A 19,989-nucleotide genomic window follows, 5' to 3' on the forward strand; every position below is an offset into this window, starting at 1 on the left:
TCCTCTTCTCGTACGTAGGAACAAACCCATGCTGTGATCAACCGGCAGGGCAGGGGTGGCGGGCAAGCCCCCTCTGCAAGCCCTGTCCCCAACGGTTTTTGGTTTTAAAAGAAATCTCATTAAAAAAGAGTTATAATTACAGACTGATCTCATGACGAGGCTCCCGACGGCACTGGGGCGATGGACCTTGGATTCCAAAGGGCTTTCTTCCAGCAAACCTGCTATTTATTTGTCACTCAGGAGCGACTGTCCTTCGTGTCTCAAGCTCTTTAGGACTTTTTTCACCCCTTTCAGGGCGGTGCCTTTGGTGAGCCCAAGGAGGGCTGTGACGGGTTGGTAGCCTGGCTGTGCGTGAGAGGTCTCACGTCAAACTGTCGGAGCAATCCTCTTGGACTGCCCCGTGGCACCTCTGACGGGCGAGGACAGGAGCGTGTGCCCAGGGCTGTTTGGGTTGATAATCCCAGTCTCTGTGGGGGCATAGAAGAAAGGGCCTATGACATACTCACCTGACGTGCCTTCAAGCAAGGGACAGCACAAAAGCAGATGACAAAAGCCATCATATGGGTCCCGTTGAGCCCACCTGTGGTTTCCTGGAAGCCAGCTCACTCGGGGCTGCAAATATCTGCCCTGCTTGGCCAGGTTTTTTGGTTGTGTCCTTAGCATTTCTGCTTCCAAGATGAGTTTTGACTTCAGGTGTCTCTGGGAGGACCAACGTGGGTCTTGAAGCCACCCAGGGGACTGCAAAAAAGCCACCGATAAAGCTCTGGCTTCCCAGAATACACTGTGCCTTTCTCCAAAAAGCACTGGGCAGGCTCTGCTCATGCCTTGAACACACACAGAAGGAATCAGTCATCGCCAATCACACCAGTCTTTTGCTGTTGCCGTTTCATCACGTTCAGACAGAAAAGAAAAAAAGAAAAAAGCATCTTTGAAACAAATTCCAATAAATCCTGCTGTTCAGATTGTAATCATGTTACCTACCTCACAGGTTCACCGCCTTGGGCTCCGTAAGGCACCTTCCCTCTTCTTCTGTAGGGTGCTGTGACGCGTGGGGCACATCAACCATTCTTCAAAGTCTACCGGGGGTTAAACTTAGGCAGAACAAGAACCAGGCCATGCCAGTTTAAACAGCAGCCATGCAGGTAATGAATAAATCAGGAACAAATAATGGACCCGGCGCGTTCAACAGAATATTGATTTCCCCCACCTCGTCCTCCTCTTTTATTCTTCCTTGAACAAATTTAAGTAGCGCGCAGACTGATGCGCATCTGCAGTGAGAACTGAAAGGCCACGCTGAACCGCGGCACGGAAAATTGAAGGCCACCCCTCTCTGCTATTGCCCAACTGCACATTAGCTGAAAACCGCAGCTGGGTTCCTGGTTGTCCTTTGCCTTGGATAAATAGAACTGATCACACCTGCGGCACACGTGGCTGGTCTGGCGTGACAGGAGAGCAGGTTAGGAAGGGTTTTGGGGGGCTGCATGGTGCGGTGTAGGCTTTGGGATGGATGATGTGCCCTGGGCTGGTGGTGCAGTGCTGCAGCGAGTCCTTTGTGTGGCTCTTTGGCAAGAAGCCGCCTTTCTCCATGCCACCAGGGAGGGTGGGAATGGAGGGGTGAAGTCAGGCCACTGAACTGCTGGGAGCTGGCTTGGGTGACTTTCCCCGACGGTGCGTGGGAAGGGCTTTCCAGACCTCAGCACTAGGGCCTTTGCCTGGCTGGAGGGTTTGATGACGGCGTGTTGACACCGTGTTCAAGTGGGGATTGGAGAGCCTGGCTCATAAATCAGCTTTTGCTGACCACGTGTATGTCCTCCATGTCCTTTTTCCAATGCTTTCATTGCTTGTCATCACAAGCAATGGAGCAAATGGGCTCGTTTGCCATCTACCTTGTTGGCTGTGGGGTCTGGCTCCTCTTCAGGGCACAGAGCAGGACCTTGCCAATGCCACCACTGTGACCTGGGCTCCTTCTTTTTCCCACCTCACCTTGGAGGTTGGGTTGAGCCATATGAGCAAGTAGGGCATGCAGTGCCAAAAAATGGGGGGGTAGGAGTGGTGCGTGGCCTGAAGCCTCCATGCAGGGGACAGTTTTACCTCTTGCTTCTGCTTAGAGTTGAGTCTGGAGAGCCTCAGGGAAGGTCTCTGATTATGGAAAAAACCCTCGCAGAACGGCGGTGGTGCAGGGTGTAGGAGAGTGCGTGTCTGCCGGCGCGGGTGGGTTGAGCTCACGTCAAAGGAATTTCAGGGTAACGTGGAGATGCCTCAGCCAGTCCCCGCCGGTGTCTCCAGGAAGCTCAAGCTGGCTCGGTGGGGCTGGTGGGGACCCAACGCGGCCGTGCTGGGACCTGCTGGGCTCCACCCTGCTCCGCTGGCACCCGTTCAGCTCCTTGGCGGGTGAGCCCTGGCACGATGAGCCTGCAGCACCGTGGTCCCCGCGCCCCCCCGGGAGCCGGCAGCCCCCCCTTGGCTGTAACTGCAACCTCCATGTGGGAAGACTTTTTTTGGGGCATCTGTTATGATTGAACCTCCCAAACGTGTGAGCCAAACTAGAGGGCACAGGGTCAACCCAGCCACCGGGTGTGCCGTCAGGCTGGCCAGGGGTTAGCCCTCACCCGTGGCCCTCTCAGAGGGGTCTCATTGCCCCCCTCTTTTTTTTTGGAGAAGGAAACCTCTGCTCCCCCGCCCCTCCATTTCCATCTCTCCCTCCCCTGCTGTGCTGATGGGCCCCAAAACCTGTTTGCTGAAAACCAGTACAAAGCCAAAACAACCAACAGGCAGCTTTAAATAATAGGGGAATTTTAAATAATTTTCCTGATGATCTTGTTTTTTTTTCACTACAGAAAAAATGCATCTGCTCATCCTCATGTAGACTCTGTGTGTGTGTGTGTGTATATATATATATTTTCTTTTTTTAAATTTGATGGGGGGCAGAAGAATAAGTATTTTAAAAAAAACTACCGCAATCCAGTACTGCTTCCTAAACAGCACCACTGGTCTGCATGCAAAATGCTGACATGCAAATGTTTTATTAGTGCAAAGGCAACACTTTAAAGAAAAAAAACAGTCCAAAGGAAAACCACAGCAAGCCTCGGCTTTTATTTCTCTATTTTTATGTGTACAGAAGTAGACGGCCTCTAGCCTTGCATTTGATTGCAGCTCTCGGTGGCCGAGGCCGGCTGTTTTGTGGGAGAAAGCTGGGGGAGTCGGGGAGTGATGCTGACGGAGCAAAGCCCCTCTTTGCTACGGGAGGGACGGCTCGGAGCCGAGCGACGTAGCTGGGGGTGTGCGAACCCCGGCTGAATGAAGGTCCCTCCATCCCTGGTCCCCTGGGACACTTCGGTGACGGGGACATTGGAAAAGGTTTGCAAACCTGGGAGGATTTTGCAAGCCCGTGCTCGGTGCAGAACAAATGCCGGTCCGGCCGGGCGGCCTCATCTCTGCCGTGCCTGTATCATAGCGGGGAAAAAAATCGCTGTAAATAGGAAAAGCGCACTGTATCGCTTCACGGGTCTGCGTGGCTTGAAAGTGATCGTTTACTGTCCGAGATGAACACAATGTGAAAACAAAATTGGGACCTGGAAAACTTGGGTGGAAGGTTTATTTTTCCGGTGATGCTTTTGTTTGTTACATTACCCCTCTCCCCCTCCCCAAAACTCCCCTACAACTATTAATCTATCTCATATTTTGTAATAAAATTTTATCACGTGGAGATGTGGTCTTTCTTCTGTTCCCTCCCATTGCAAATGCTCTTTTTGCCTTTACCCGCTGCTGCCTGTGCCTGTGGTGATTTTACAGGCTTAAGAAAAGGAAAAAAAAAAAGCTTTTTTATTAGATTGGTTTAGGAAAATGGGTATCCGAGCAGGGGAAGGATCCGTGCATGGTATAAGCCTGGAGCACCAGGCAACGCTATCAGTGTCGCTACGTGGCCTAAGCTGACGCGTTGAAGGAATGGCGAGCCCTTTCTCAAACCGATGTTGCAATGCTGTGCAAAGAAAAAGGAGGGGCAGGACACTTTTTTCTCAACCCCCTCCACCTTTACTGCGTGCTCCCGTTTTTTGCCCTGTGAGAGGAGAAGGGGGCATCCGCAGGCCAAGCGGATCAGAGGGAGCCGGAGCGGAGCGGGATCCTTCTCCCTCCCCGGGCCAGGCAGAGGGGAAGAGAGAAGAGGCCGGGGGGGACACGAGGAAGTGCTGGGCTGGGGACGCGGCATTCAAAATCCCCGTCTGTGTACTTTTGTGTATATGTATACGCACATTTGTACATATGCAAACAGCCAGCAGGGCTTCAGGGAGGGCTGCTGAGCTCATGCCTTTTGCACGCACGCACCCGCGCACAGACACAACCACACACGTATCTATATATATATAGGCTGAACGAGACTCTTTATAAGCCGTTCCTGGCAGGATCCCGCCTGCTTTCTCCAGCACCTTCTTTGTGACCGCTTCCCGCCGTCGCCTCCTGGCCCGGCTACGCTTGCAGGATGATGAGTCTGATTCCACGTTGACATTAACAGCTCCCGGTTGCTTTCCCAAGGTCTCGCATTTCATGGAGAAAATCCTCTTTCCCTACTGGTGAGGTTCCCTCAGCCCGAACACCATTACGATGCTGAGACAAGTTGTTTTACATCCCTCTCCCGTGGGTTTCAGACCCTGTTGAAGGTCCCCAGGCATCTCACTTTCCAAGTCCTTCTCCTCCCTTGGTTGTTTCCAGATTTCACCATCCCTTGAAAAATAACTTGGGGGACCGAGATCTAATTAAGCTTAAGGGGACAGGGAGAGCAGGACATGGAGCCACTCACCTTCTTTTGCTGTCACCTCCCTGCAGTTGCAAAGTTTTGCTGCAGATTGCCTGTGCAGAGCTGGAGGGAGCGCCGGGCAGTGCTGCTGCCCGGGAAGGATCTGGCCGCAGCTCTCCACGGTGCGTTTGGTGCTGGGTGCCGCGGCAAACCTGTGCAGCCCATAGGCGGGGGGGCTGGGGGAGAAACCAGCACCGTGAACCGCTCCTTCGCTGCACAGGGAGGCAAAGGGGAGAAGAAACTGTAGTTATTTGCTGACTTCAACTCCTGAACAGCCTCAGTTTTACCTTTCCGATTTCTTCTGCCTGCAAATAATGTCAGAAGTGGGGGGGAGGAAGGAGACGCTGTCAGGAACCCCCATCCTCGCTCATGGGGATGCCAGAGCTACCTGTGCTGTAGGGAGGGAGGTGTGGGGCTGGAAAGGAGAAAGGAATTTCTCCGAAGCGAGGTGTTAGGAAGACATGGGCCAGTGGCTTCTGGAGAGGTCTGGAGCTTCTGGAGAGGTCTGGAGCTTCTGGGGAGGTCTGGAGGCCAAAGAGAGCCTTGTGGAGATGGCCATGGACCCATCACGGACTGACTGCTGGGTACAATACGCCTCCTTTGAAGCCATCTCCTGCTCTGCAAATATTTGTGGAAACTCCTTTTTTGATGTATGGTCTCATGCTGGCCAATATGGACGGAGCCGGGATGTTCATCTTTGCGAAATACATTCCCATGGAAAGAGGCATCACGTGCCTGAACACCTCCTTGAACCCTCTCCTTCCACCCTGCGTGTCCTTCGGCACGTTGCTGCGCTCCGGACTTTGCTCTGGCTGCACAGCCAAGCTGTTCCTGGCAAGATCACCAAGATAGGGAATAACGGGGAAGACCTGCCATGACGTCAGGAGAGTCCAGAGAGTGGCTATTTTATTGCATGCAAAACTGAAGTGACCTTCCTTGACGGAGCTGCAGCGGAAAAACCCAGGAGAGGACATCAGAGGAGAGTGTGGATGCAGCTGCCATGGCTTCTTCTCCTTGGTGGCACTGCTGTCACGTGGGACGGGGACCTCCTGTCCCAGAAAGGCTTCCCATAGCCATGGGCCACAACTCAGGGGAGGACAATGCAGGAGGTGGTGAGAGGGGCTCACCTTTTGGGTCACTCAAGCTAAAATGCCCCTGCAGGAAAGCCCCCCTCAGGTTTCCAAACCATCCTGCTTGGAAAACAGCCTGTCAAGCCCACCCGCAGCTGTCTCTGCTCGCTCATCTCCACCTCCATTGCCAAAAGCGATTTGTACCATCCCCAGTTTTGAGGGACAGGGCTGGCTGGAGCATGTCGGTGATGCTGAGGACAGCAGGCAGGCACCAAGGTGGCCACGGACTGTCCCTATTGGAGCACAGGGCTGCGTTTCCCCTGGTTCCCAATCCTGGCCCTTTCCCTGCCCAGGCCCCCACCCCTGGTCCTTTGCCCTGGGGGTGGTGATGCTCTGCTTCACCCCTATGGCATCACGGACCTGAGAAGGCCCTGCTCTGGTCTGGGGGTCAGCTGCTGACTCAGGGGTGGTGAGTCCATCTCGAAGTCAGGCTGGGATGTCCTGGGAGGACACAGTCCCTTTGGGTGCTGGGGAGCTGTTTTGGGTTGGGCATCCCCAAGGGAGAGACGCAAGACCCTGCTCAGGTCCCTTCGGGTCAACTCTCTTCCTGAAACACAGAGGAGAAGGCGGCAATTGTAAAAAAATCCTCTTTCTCCAAACAGTGGCAAATCTGGGATGCAGCTCAAAGTGGAGCTGGAAGTTCAGGCTCATCCCCGCAAGGGTCCTCAGCGGAGCAGGACCTCATCCTGCTGAAAGCCCTTCACCCTGCAGACCCAGCCAGGGAGAGGACCCCCCTTAACCACCCCGTGACTTTCACTGCCTGCAGCGTCCCCCCGCCCACCGGTACCGTCTTCGCCTTGTTTGTGCTCTGGTGATGAAGCAACACTGCTGTAAAACCCTGGTTCAATCACATCATTGACTGTTCCTGCGCAGTTATGGGGCTGTTAAAGTTGCAGGAATGCCAAGATCGCGGCTGGTCAAGGACAGGGAGGGAAGGAGGAAGCGGAGGGGGGGATAGAAACCAGGGGTGAAAGCCTGGAGGAGGGGGTGCGTGGCATGGCCAGGAGGTGAAGGCACCAACTGGAGAGCACCCAAGGGTGCTCTGGGTTGTTTTGCTTGGTTTCCAGAAGGAAGCAACACTGATGCCACCATGCTGTGCCTAGCACCTGGAAAGCAACGGGAGTCACCAAGGCAGGAGGGCCTGGTGGACTTGGTGGAGAGGGGCAGCTCGGTGGGGGAGGCTCAGCGAGGCTCTGGTCTCCCTCTGCCCCCCTGGGGTGATTTCGGAGGGGAAGGCTGGAAGGTCCCACCCCTACGGGATAGTGAAGCACCCTATGCCCAAGGCGTGGTGGGATGGGATGGGAGAAAACCTAACCCAGCTTCCCTTGGGATCTGGAGAAGACGCTGTGGATGCCCACCTCTGCCCGCCGGCGCCTGCCGCACGCGGCAGTGACTTTCAGGATGGTTTTATTTTTGAACTTTATTGTCCCTTCCCCCCCAAGTGACTAACCGGCGCGTCTCCCCCGTGGCAGATAGCTGTCTCCCCAAGGTTATTCTGTTTGATGTTTTCATGGCCCGGGCTGTAAAGTTATCCATTGACTTGGGAAAACACAATTAAGAGAGAAAGAGCTGCCGGGCGGGTTATTCAGGTATCTCTGCAGCTCAGCAAAGGATTGCAGCGTGGGCCAGAGATGTGGCTACCGGCGGGTACGGCAAAGCCTCCGACGGCACCCCGGGGCTGGGACGGTGCTGGGGGACAGGGGGACCAGCTCCTGTGGTGCTGCTGTCAGCCCTGTCGTCCGCTCGCCTGGAAAACACGAGGGCTGGGAAGGGGGTGCCAAAGGCTGGCTAAATTTTGGGGAGGGCGACAGAAAGGTGCGTGTGCCGGTGGCTGCTCCCAACCCGGTGGGAACGGCCACGCTTGCCGTGACAGCAGCCGCGAGTGCTGCCCTTCAAACCCAGACCTTATCTCCTTTATCCTGAGGACTATCAACCCCTCGAGTCTCCCTGTGGTGCCCTATCATGCAGCCGAAGCCAGGACTGAGCCATTAAAGTTAACTATTACCCAAAGTGAGTGTTTATCTGGGGTAATACAGGCCCGGGGGAAAGTGAGGGAGGGGAGGAGGAAGGCTCTTTTTTCTTTTCTACAAGATATCGCCAGCCCCGTAGCGCTAAAGTGGTGCTTAAACAAGATGAATGCTTAAATAACAGACGGCAAACAGCGCTGGTGGGAGGTGGGATGGGAGAGCCCCGGCCACCGCCGGCCGCTGAGCCGCAGCCAAGCAGCTGGGACGCCTCGGTGTCCCCCAGCCCACGGGGAGCCCTGTGCGGGGGGGGGTTGTCCTGTGCAGCTGGGAGGAAAGGCTCCTACAAGCTTTCCCCTGGCTTTTTGTCATCGGGCAACTTTGGGGAGAAATCCTCCCTTTCCAGCTGTTTCCTCCATCCGCCCGCACACCCACGCCGTATCTCTGACCACGTTGTATCTCCACCCGGACGGCTGCTCGTCCCGCTCCCTACCCCCATCAGCATACAAATATCAGGCAGAAGAAGGAGCCGGGGTAGGGAACATCCACATCCAGCCCTTTCCTTGGGTCCTAGCAGGGCATCACCCATCTTCAACTCTGAAGCTGAACATCCCCAAAGAAGAGGGATCCCCAGTCCCAACCCTGCCCCAGACAAGTTGCTACCCCAGAATAGAAGTCCTTTTTCTCCACTCCCGAGACCATTTCTTTCTCTCCCCTCTCCCCAGAGGGGACCCCGTGCGAGTCGCTGCTGTAGGGCAGAGGACCTGCTAACCGAGACGAGAAAGGGGCCATTCCCACAGCTGCTATGGCCCGCTGCTTTGGGATAAAAATGATCTCAGGTCCCCCTGTGGAAACTGTAATAGTGCACAGAGATGCAGATGCTGCGGTCTCGGTGTCACTGCTGTGGGGGTGGCTTTATGGACCAGTGGGGGTTTTGCAAGGAGACAGGGCAGTCTGCACAGCCTGAGCCCCGGGGGCAGGTTTGAAGGACGATCCCAGTAGCGAACCCACCGGCAGCTCTAGAAGGACCTTGGGAAAACCATGAAGAGCAGAAGAGCAAGGAGATTGTCCAGGGCCTTCAGGAAGGATGGCAAAGAGCGGTGATGGGATGCAGAAGGATGAAAGAAGTCCGTGAAAGCCTTCACCCGGTGAAGCAGGCAGCTTTTGATGCGATGCAAGGCTCAGGCGGTGGGAAAGCAGCAACACCCGGGCTGCAGGACCAGCACGGAGGCACTGGGGGACAGAGGCCAACTGGGAGAGCCACGCCAGGGCAGTGGGAAGGCATCGAAGGCACTGAGCTCGGCTGGTGTGTGACCCAACGCATGGAGCGCCCTGTCCCTGCCCAGAGACCCACAGCCCCATCCAGAGCCGCCAGCCGCGCAAACCCCCCGAACAGTGAGTCTGGGGGTGCAAAAACCCGCAGAGAGGGAGAGTCCAAGAGGTGCTTGGCCTGGATGGGAGCAACATCTCCAATGCGGGGAAGTGCTGGGAGCACTGATTTCACACTGATTTTGGCTTGCTGCGAGCAGCCGGTGCAGTGGGAAGGGAGCGACTGGGAAGCCCCAGCCTTGCTGGTGGCTTTTGCAGCCCCACGAGTGCATCCCGTTGGTCCCTGTCCTCCGTGGGGGCACGTCTGAGTGCTCCCGGGCGTGAGAGGTGGGGAAGGGCAGGCACATCCCCATGCTTTTCAGTTTCAGGACCCGACGTGACCTGAGCAGCGCCAGCACCCGTGACCACAGCATCGGGCAGTGGGATGGATCCTTCGCCCTCCTGCTCCTTCCCTCGGCTGGTGCAAGGTCCCTCCTGGGCACGTGGCAGCAGTGGGGAGGCTTCCCACAGCGTGCCGAAACGATGCCGTTCCCGGGAGTAACCGAATCGCGTGCAGGAGGGCTCACCTGAACCCTCTAATCCCGTAATCCGTCACCAAGGAGACCCGAGCATTACCTGGCACGGCGGGAAGCAGAGGGGCCCCGGAATGGGAGAATCAGTTCCCGACACCCTTGCTAAGTCCCGTTGCTTTTTGGCTCACCCCGATGCTCCTGCCGGACAGAGCAGGGCCGGGGGAAGGACCGGAGAGACGGCTGCTCTGCTCTGCTCCTCCGAGGAGCAGCCACTTCAGCAAACAGCTCCGGCCTTGCAACCCATCCCATCCTCCTGCTTTGCAACCCATTCCCATACTGGTTCCCCTGGCCTGGGCATCAGCAGCGTTTAACCATCCCCGCTTCCCAAAGCACCTTCCTCCGGGCTGTCTTCGTGGCACCATGAGGGTGGGAGATGTCCCCTGGCGCTGCTTTGGTTTGAAGAAAACGGGGACCTCAAACTGCTGGGGGTGGGTCTGCTCTGCCCAAACCCCATCGTGGGTGGGTTGGAGAGAGACACGGCTGGGTGCAATCAAACTGGGTATGATTTTGGTGAAAAAATCCCTGCTGGCAATGGAGGGAGAAGGTGAGGTCTCTAAACCAGCTGGAGAACTGCCCCGTTGAAGCTCAGATCTACCTCAAACAGCAGAAAGATGGTAAAGGGGGGACAAACCCTGAGCTGGAGAGCATCAGAGGGTGCAAAACACACAGGGGGGCGTTTGCTTCCCTACCTGGAGGGGCATATTGAGCCCAGGCTCCTCACCGAGGGTCCCCGCATGGCCAGGAGGGGACACGTGCCAGGAGAGGATGATACAACCCCCTTGCCACACCATTCACCATCTGAACATACCAGGCGTTCTCCTGCGACTGCGAAGGGTGCAGGGGGAGGAGGGCAAACTCGTAGATAGTTTATATGAGAAAGGATTAATCCCACTCTGCATGAGAACCTCCTTTCTGCTCCCACCATCTCCTCTGACTCGCCAGGGCCACCGGGCACTTCAGCCCCTGCAGCCCACCCTGGGCACCCGCAGGGATGTCCACTGAAATTCCCACCACCTCCCACTGGACACCAGTTCAGCTGAGCCAGCGCAGAGACCTTGCAACTCATTGCACTGGTGAACTGAATTTTCCCAGTGGTTACATTAATCTGTCTCTGCTGGTCCGTCCTTCTGTACTGGGGCCTCGGATCACCCGGGCTGATGTTTGGGGAAGGAACCTGCAAAAGAGACGGCGGCCGGGCGCGAGGGCAGGGACGCTGGTGCAGCTCCCGGGGCTGTCCCCGCCGTGAACCGAAACGCGGAGCGCCCGGGCCCAGCGGTGCCGGGGAGCTGCCGCGGAGGGGGAGGCCTGTGCAAACAGCACCGCGGCAGAGCCAGCACGCCTCGCCTCGCGGGAGGGGACGCGGAGCCAAATATGCCTTGATCAAACAAACCAGCCACGGGGCTGCACGTCCTCCAGCCCGTCCCGGCACGACGGAGCCCGGGAGCTGCGGTTGCACGACGCCGGAGGAAGGGGTGACATCCTCGCTCGACGGCTGTGAATTTTGGGAGGGGGTCTTCTTCCTGGGGGTGATGCCACCCCCTTTGCCCAGGACAGGTCTCCGTGCTCAGAAGGAGCCAACGCATCTGCCAGTAGCCCTGGTGTGAGGAAGAGCAGAGGCAATCTGCCTCCCTCCCACGTGTCCAGCCGGCCCAGGGCAAGGATGACCCAGAAGCCAGATCTTCACCTCCGGCTCGTTTGCCTTCCCCAAACTCACCCGCTTCATCTGTCGGCTCTGCCGGCTCAGGCTGCCGATGCCATTCGTCTGCGCAGCGCTTGGGGCAGCAGAGCCCTGCTCTTGGCTGGAGCTTCAGCCCTACGTCCTGGGCGCTGGGCCAGCCCGGGGTGAATTTTGGCAGTGGGGACAGCAGAGGCGATGCCTGCCCGAGGAGCTCCTCTTCCTCTCTGGCTCCGAGCGAGGGCGTGGAAAGCTGCAGGAAGGAGGGCAGCGTTTTCCACTTGGGTCCATTCGCAGCGGAGCTCTGCGGGAAGATGCTCAGGCGAGCGCCGGGGCAGCAGCGTCGCAGAAAGCAGTGTTAAGAGTTGCAGCCTGAGCAGGAAAGAAGACCCCCAGGAACATCAAGGACTCCACGTTCAAAGCCCATTGCTCGGGCTCCCACGGCTGCTCCGGTGGGAGAGCGGTCAGAAGTATAGATTGCATAAATATGCAATACTGCAAGAGAAGGAATACGAAGTGGAGAGAGATCCTGGCTGTGCCAGGGGCTCAAATCATAGTTGGAGCTGTCATTTAAAGCATCACCAAGGGGATGGGTGGCACCAGCAGTGCACGTCCACACCAGCACGTTTGCTCAGGCTCCTGGCAGGGTTAAGAACTTTATGCTGTTCCTTCGCTGTTTCCCAGCTAGGGAAACTGGAGGCCGGAGCAGTTAGGGGGGTCTGGAGGCTGCCGTGGCCTTGTGCCCCCAGCACTGCCTGGGGCTGGTGGCTGGGGAGGAGGTGGTGGCCCCGGCTGTCCTGCTGTGCCATCTAGTGGGGTGCTGGCCCTGCTCCCCGAGTGGGAAAATCCCTCTGGAGCTGGGACACCAGCACAGCCCCCTGCAATACCCCTGATTTTACATATCCCAGGAGAGCGGCAGAATAACCCCACTTATCTTTTGGCAATTTCTACCCCACAGCCCTTTCTGGCCGGAGGAAGGGGACACCAGGTCCGGTCCCCTCTGGCAGGACTAGACAGGACACTGCGAGTCCAGCCCTCCCTGTCCTGCGCTAGCACGGGCTATGCGTATTCACCCGGGAGGCCCAGGAAAACAAATTAAAAGCCTCTAATACCATTGCTTTGGCTGCTTCCAGCAGCTGTCTGGAGAGCAACACTTAATAAGGGAACATCATTGCTCTCTCACTAATTGAATCTGCTTTCAGAGTCCACTCCGAAGGTCTGCGGGGGCTGCATGCACCACCAGAAAACAGCCCGCGTGCATCCCCCCACCGCCGAGGACCAAAGCAGAACTCCCACCTCCAGCCAGACACCAGCAGCAAGTGCCAGGGCACAGGGTGCTTCTCACCCCTTTCCCCAGGGCGAATACGTTTGGGTACATGCAGACAAGCAAACCTGGGGCAAAACACAGCAGCATTTGGAGGAAAAAAAGTAGCGCAGAGGACCCCGGCTCAGGTGGGGAGCTGCGACTCCTTGCAACCCAGTTAGGATTTCAGCTGGAGGGAGGTTTTGCTTTCCTAGAGCCAGCAGCGTTCCTGTGGAAGGAAAAGCTGATTTATTGGTTTTCTTATCTACAGCAGATAGAGTTCGGCTTTGAAGAGTCGCTTTTTAAAGCGAGAAGAAAAAGTCTGTTGTGAGATCTCATCAAAGTGAGATGCTGCCACTCAAAATGCTTCGTTTCAGTGAGATGCTGTGAGGATGGATAAACTTTCTCAGGCGTTAGCAGCTGTGTCAAGTAGCAGGCTTCTAGGCAGAAGATGAATCTCTAGCCTCTTCCACCACATCAGGCATTTACAGCAGAGACACAGCAAACGTCCCCATTTCACCTGCGGGGACAAGACCTGCCTCACACTGGAAGCCTCAGAGCTGCAGCACGAAACAACCCAAAGTTGCCCATCAAGCAAGAGCTTGCCAAAAAGACCACACGTGGCTGCTGCGAGGGCAGCTCTTCCTGATGGCTTCAGCTTTTTTGGCAAGAAGCATTTATATCCTCGCTCAGCGGCTTGCTGAGTGCTCGGAGGACCCTTCCCCTGCTCCTGCAGGGCATGCTGCAATGAGCACCATCCATCACGAGCAGTGACAGGGCTCGGGGAGAAGTGCGATTAGGTTGCACCAGCTATTGCATTACTCCTAAGGGGGGGTGTCACTTTTGCAAAATGGCCCTGTCATTAGATCTGGGGCATTAATTGAACACTAAGCCCAAAGGATAATCCTTTCAGAGCTGATTGATCTTCTCTCCAGAGCTTTCACAAATTTGCTGGAAGAGAAAGAGATGCATTTTGCTTGGAGAAGAGCTTCCAGAGACCTCCCCAGACCACTGCACCAGCACCATCATCCCACAAGCAGATTCAGACCCCACCTGGATATGGTGGGGGGTCTCAGAAGCTTGTCAGCCTGGACATGCAGAAGGTCCAGCGAAGCTCTGCTCCAAGCCAGCTGGGTGTGCAGCACTCAAAGCTGATCAGAAAAGAGATGAACCAGGTAGATTGACACGCTTGTGACAGCCGCCTGGGTGACCCCGCTGCCTGATCCTCAGCCATTCCCAAGGTGCTGCTCAGTGCAGACTCAGCATGCCAAACCCAGCAAGCTCTGGGGTTGAGCAAGGGAGCTCTGCATGGGCACGGGGTCAGCAGACATCAGGGCGTTCTTGGCAGATCACATCTCTTGGTTAAGAGATGCATTTTACTTCTCTTTCAAAACAAGTAGCACTGACAGTTCTGCCAAGACCAGCACTAGTAAAAAGCAACAGCAGCTTGCTTGAGCTGTGCTGCTAGGGGAGGCTTTGAAGATAAGGTCACTCTCCGCAGCACGATGGGGAAAAGGACTCCACATGCACCCCATCTTTCAGATGCTTTAAAACCTCCTTTGCGCATGCAAAGCTTGCGTTCCCATCCCAGCCTAATCCTGCTGCTTTAAGGTTATGCCAAGGCTTATAGGAGGTTTTGCAAAACATCCTGAACTTTTCTTTGAAGCTCATTTGGTCTCATGGTCCTCCAGGGCTTTCCCATTCCTCCTCTAAGAAGATTCATGAGCTCTGCCGTGGAGTGAAGGGCACAGCTGTCCTCCCTGGATTATACCCACAGGGAGGGCAGGCTACAATTAATAACACTCATCAGCAAGGAACAAAAGAGGGGCCGGGGAAAGAATCAATTAGGCTGCATCTTAGCTGGGTGGCATTTGGGGGAGGACATGGACAGCTTTGAAATATGGGCAAGGAGCTGCTGGCAGCAGCTGGTTTCTCTTAACCCCTTCTGCAGCAAGCTGCGATGGTGGAGGGTGGGGGGGCATTGCCTGCAGAAGCCCCCAGTGCAAGTTTGGGAAGGTCAGTTTTGGAGCTCATGTGTCCACATTCCTCTTGAACAGCTCAGGAGGTGCCAGCTAACGTATTTAGGGACAAGGAATGCAAAAACCAGACTGCAGAAGGAATTGAAGGTGGAAGCAGCAGGAATAAGGAGTGGCTGGGGAATAGGTGGGCATCGGTCTGCAGCGAGACAGCCCGAAGGGCCGCAACGGCTCTGGGCAGCCTCTCACTGCAGAAATGCTGACCCAGGGTGGTCTTTCTCCACCGAGCATCAAGCTGCCCCTCAGCAACATGATCTCCAGAGCCACCAGCTGCTTCAGCAGGAGGTATTTAGCATTCAACACTGCTGTGCAGGCGCAGACTTCCACACAGCTCTGGTTCCAGCTTCTGTGGTGTTTACCAGAGACCAGCTCTTGCCAAGAGCTATACGCAGCCCGGAGCTATGCATTAAATGAACTGTTTTACTTGCAGCAGGTGACTGCCTCCAGCAGAGGAATTGGAGCTGCTCAGCAGAGCAGCCCTGCTGCTACGCTGCTGAAGAGAATCGCTGTGGGAATTCGCCAAGGACTTAGTGTTCAGTATTACTGGGTACAATTAAATTAGATTAACATATGCTTTGGGGAGGAAGGGGAGATCTTCAGAGTTTCTAAAGGAGGAATTTTTGGAGGAGGATGGGTTTATAGGCCTGGGTTCACAGGTGCCCTTATGTCCTCCGACCTCAGGGAGACAAACTCTGCTCGCATCAAAGGGAGCGCTGCGACTTGGCCGTGCACGCGTGGGAGCCGCACCTGGCTGTAGGACGGGAAAACACCGATCCCTCGGGTGCGGGGGGGCGAGCTGCGTTAGTGCACGAGTTCGCAGTGGCCAGAAGCCTCAGCTAATGGTTTTCAGTAACAGAGCACTGAAATATTAAAGTAATATGCTCTTTACTTCAGAGTTTTTATTACAGTTGCCAGGCTCAGAAAGACACTGTGAAAAACAAAAGTGACTGGCTGGTAGAATCCTATTAGGCCCATTAATCACCATCAAGGACTAATATCTGTGTACCACCTCCCGGTGATTCGTTACCGCAGCCATCGGGGAGAGCACAATCCAGCCCTGACCCCTGGGTGTCATGGAGCAGCTGCACCGCAGGCACAGCACTCAGCCCTTCCCCAGCGGGTGCTGGGACTGCTTTAAGCCCTCCTTGACTGCCAAAAAAGCTCCAGCCACCAGCCACGGCTGCTCCCATCATCTCTCTGAACCCACACTTGCTTGAGTGGGCTCCGCATTTCCCTCTCCAGCCTGAAATTCCCTTCACCCACCGCTCCTCTACAGCAGGAGCACACAATGACTGTAGCAAAGAAAAAACTAGACCTTGCAAACACTGGTCTAAAGTATCCTCCACTTTGGATAGCACCACCAAGACCAGTGCAGCAGGAGCAATGTCCATCCTGGTGCCTCTCCTCACCCGTGTTGGTGTCTCTGGAGGCAGCTCTAGGAGCTGGAGCAGATGGTGCATAGCCCCAGGGACCTGCCCTGCCTCCTGCAGCAGGGACAGGGTCTCCTGCAAGGAGAAGCCTCAGGCACTAAACCCTCTGGAACCCCCCAGGAGATCCACCCAAGGACACGGCCAGCAGGGCTGGAGATGGTCCCACCATCTCCAGGCAGGGCAGACATGGGGATGTCAGCTGAGCAGATCACCAGACAAGCTCATGATGATGAGGCAGGTCCAAGGTTGAGCTGGGAAGTCACTCCATGGGTCAAAGTCTGGATCAAGAGTATCAATGGCCAGGGACAGGCCTGGCTGCAGGTGAACTGGAGGCCAGCACCCCTACAGCACAGCCCAGGGAGGGAGTGATGGCCCTGAGCTGAGCTTAAATGGGCTCCTGGGACCATGGGTGCGGGTGGAGGCCCCAGGTGAGGCTACTCAGGACCATTAAGGCCAATTAGTGTCCTCAGGCCCCTGATAGTCAGCTGTGAGATCTGACCAGGTTGCTTAAGGCTTGATCCAGTTGGGTCCTGGAAACCTGCCAGGGAGGAGGTAGCACAGCCCCTTTGGGGACATGCTCCACTGCCCAACTGTCCCTGATGTGAAAAAGTCTTTTATATTCAGTGTCTCCCACTCTTGTTTCATAGAATCACAGAATCATTAAGGTTGGAAAAGACCTCTAAGATCATCGAGTCCAACCGTCAACCCAACACCACCATGCCCACTAAACCATGTCCCTAAGTGCCTCATCTACACGTCTTTTAAATACCTCCAGGGATGGTGACTCCACCACTTCCCTGGGCAGCCTGTTCCAAGGCCTGACCACTCTTTCAGTAAAGAAATTTCTCCTAATGTCCAAACTAAACCTCCCTTGGCGCGACTTGAGGCCATTTCCTCTCGTCCTATCATTTCTTTTCTGTTTGTTGTCTTTCACCCTCCCAGCCATGTGCTGCTGTGATAACCTGGCTCCATCTTCTTGAGCTCTTCTCCCAGGGGCTGTAAAGCTGCTGTCAGGTCCCCCAAAGCCATCTCCTCTCCAGCCTGGACAAGGGGGACAGTCCCACAGCCCCTTCACAGGACAAGGGCTCCAGTCCCTGACCGTCTCTCTGGTCCTCTGCTGAAGTTGCTCCTGTTTATCAATGTTTTGGGGGGCCCCAAACTGGACAAAATATTCCAGATGTGGTCAAATAAAAGAGAGATAATCTCATTCCTCAATGGTCATACTGCCCAGGATACTGCTTTTTCTGTAGAAGGGCCATTTTTGGGGCTCTCTCATCCATCCATCCATCCGTCCGTCCGACCGTCCGTCCGTCATTGATCTGTCCATTTTTACAACGCAGACCAGAACAGCACAGGTTTCAGAGTACATCCCTGCTGTGCGGTCCCGCTGAAACCAGCCTGGCAGGCTGCAGGTCTCTGCATGGAGGCTGGAGCGGGGACAACCTCAGGTCGGCAAGAGGAGGCTGAAGCAAGGCTTCTCCCACTAGAACTAACTCCCTAAAACTCTTCAAAGTCTTCAGTGCTCTCTTATGAAAACGTCAGTGTTTCTATCTGAGATGCTTAGAGGCTGGCTTTAAATGTTGTAGGTGTCAAAACATACAAAAAAGCCAAGTATTTCATGTGTCCTGAATGGATTTAGACTTTGGTTTTGGTTTTTTTTTTTTTTTATGTAGAACTGTAGTTAGCAACATCCCCAGCCCAGGCAGCTCTTCCCACAGTGCAGCAACAGACCCATCCTGCTCCCGGGAGCTGGCAGAAGCCTGGGGACTTTTTATAGCTGCGGGTCCCCAGGGAATGGGGATGAACGGTCCCCACGGTGCTCCCGTTGTCCCTGCATCCCATGGCCACACCCAGCTCCCTTGCACCCTGTCTGCGGGGGCTTAATGGGGTCAATCCGCAATGGGGCGTGCATGGGGCCCCCCCCAGCCTGCAGCAGAGCAAGCGACCCTCACTGCAGGCAGCGGTGGCTGGCCAAGCGACAGCAGAGACCTTTCCTCTTGAAACCCATGACTGCAAATGCGGCTTTGCAGCAGCAGTGCCGTCTGCTGCATGTCCTCCCTGCTACCGAAATGTAAAATACATTTTTTTTCCTTTTCTTTCCATCCTCTGCTGGTGGAGGAATCTTCAAGGTTGTATTTATATTTATTAGATTCCTCTTAATGGCTCCCAGGGAGTGCTGCACTGACACCCAGAACAAATCAGTGCTGGGGAAGAACAGGGAGAGTTTCCAGAGTTACTCAGGAGAGCAGGCGCTCAGTGACCACCGCGAGCAGGCGCGGTGAGCACCTTGCACCGGTGAGCGCTCCTGCTCCCCATGTTATGGGAAGGCAGAGAAGCCTCCGTGCTTGACCATCGGCTCAACCCAGGACTGCTGGCAATGGAAACCGAAAAGCAGAGCTTCCCACTTTGTCCCAGTTTAGTTTTCTCCATGGCACAAATCGCCGTGCTGGGACATCTCATCTGCAGCAAAAACCTGGAGGCTGCAAGAAAGTTTTGGGGCTCAGGCAAGGCAGCAGCTTTGAGACTCCTGAAGAAAGAGGGGGAACCTCTCTCCAAACAGATACTGGTTCCTCTTCCCAGAGGGGCTCCTGGCTGTGGGCCGAGTCCCTGGGCTTTGTGGGACTGCTGGCCGTGGACGGGTAGAAGCCAAAATCACTTCTGAAAATGGGGACGAACAATGAGAATCTTTTAGGGCTGTAGTGGGTGGAGGAGGGACACAACATCCGAATCTGCTGACTTGCTTCTGAGTCTGAAGCTCCTGCCATCCACATCGGTCAAGGGAATGAAGGGCCTAAATCTCTCAAGTCTGTTTTTAGGTGTTTATTCTGATTTGGAAAATAGGCTCCTGGACCGCTTCAGTCCTATCTTCAGCATCCCGATGAGTTCCTGCAGGCAGGCAGTGGTACAGGGCTGTGCAGCCACCCTGCCGTCCTACTGGGGCATCTTTGCCATCACCTCAGCCCCAAGGTCACCTTGGGGGAAGGAGGGTTTTACAGGAGCCTCGTAACTGACTGCAATTCCCCTACAAAAACCTAACAGTGTATTTAAGGCATGTAGTGAATTGGTATTTAAATGTCACACAGCTTTGGCATGAGGAGGACACTTAGCCCATCAGAAGATCTGTTGCTGTTTATAGAGGTGGCAATGGCCTTCTACAAAGAGAGCAAGTCCCCCTTTATCAGTGGGAAAGTGGCAGAAGGACTTTTAGCCACACTTGCCAGCAATTCAGCCTCAGATCTTGGACTAAACCCCAAGATTTTTCGTCTTCAAGGGCTTGTGCTGCCCCTAACGCTCTTCTCCTTGACCTTGCTGGAGGAGGCACCAGCGAAGCAGGGTTTGTCACACCACTGCCTGGAATCAGCTGTATGCCAGGGACCTGTGCTCAAAGGATCACATCCCTGGGTCCCCGTTTGACCAGGGGAAGAGAAACAACAGTACAGCCAATGCACTTTGCAAAGCCTTTTAGGAGCCAAGGGCAGAGGTACTAACCAGGATGCATTGTCCCATCAAAAGTGCAAATTCTTTTCCAAAGTCCCAGAAAAGTTCAGCTTTCAGTGAATGGCGCAAAATGCAAGGAAAAAAGACACTATTCTCACTTTCTCCTTTCCCTGGGCTCCAGATCCATCACAAGCCTTGCTGTAATGGGCCACGACTCACGGGTGAGTTTATCTCTGGGGGCTTTCCCTGAGGAGCTGGGTGGGAAGGGGGGGCTGGGGGCCCTTGGCATGCACCGAAGCAGCAAGTGCTCCAGCTCCTGG

The sequence above is a fragment of the Calonectris borealis genome, chromosome 13, assembly GCF_964195595.1.
Source record: "Calonectris borealis chromosome 13, bCalBor7.hap1.2, whole genome shotgun sequence".
Classification (NCBI taxonomy): Eukaryota; Metazoa; Chordata; class Aves; order Procellariiformes; family Procellariidae; genus Calonectris; species Calonectris borealis.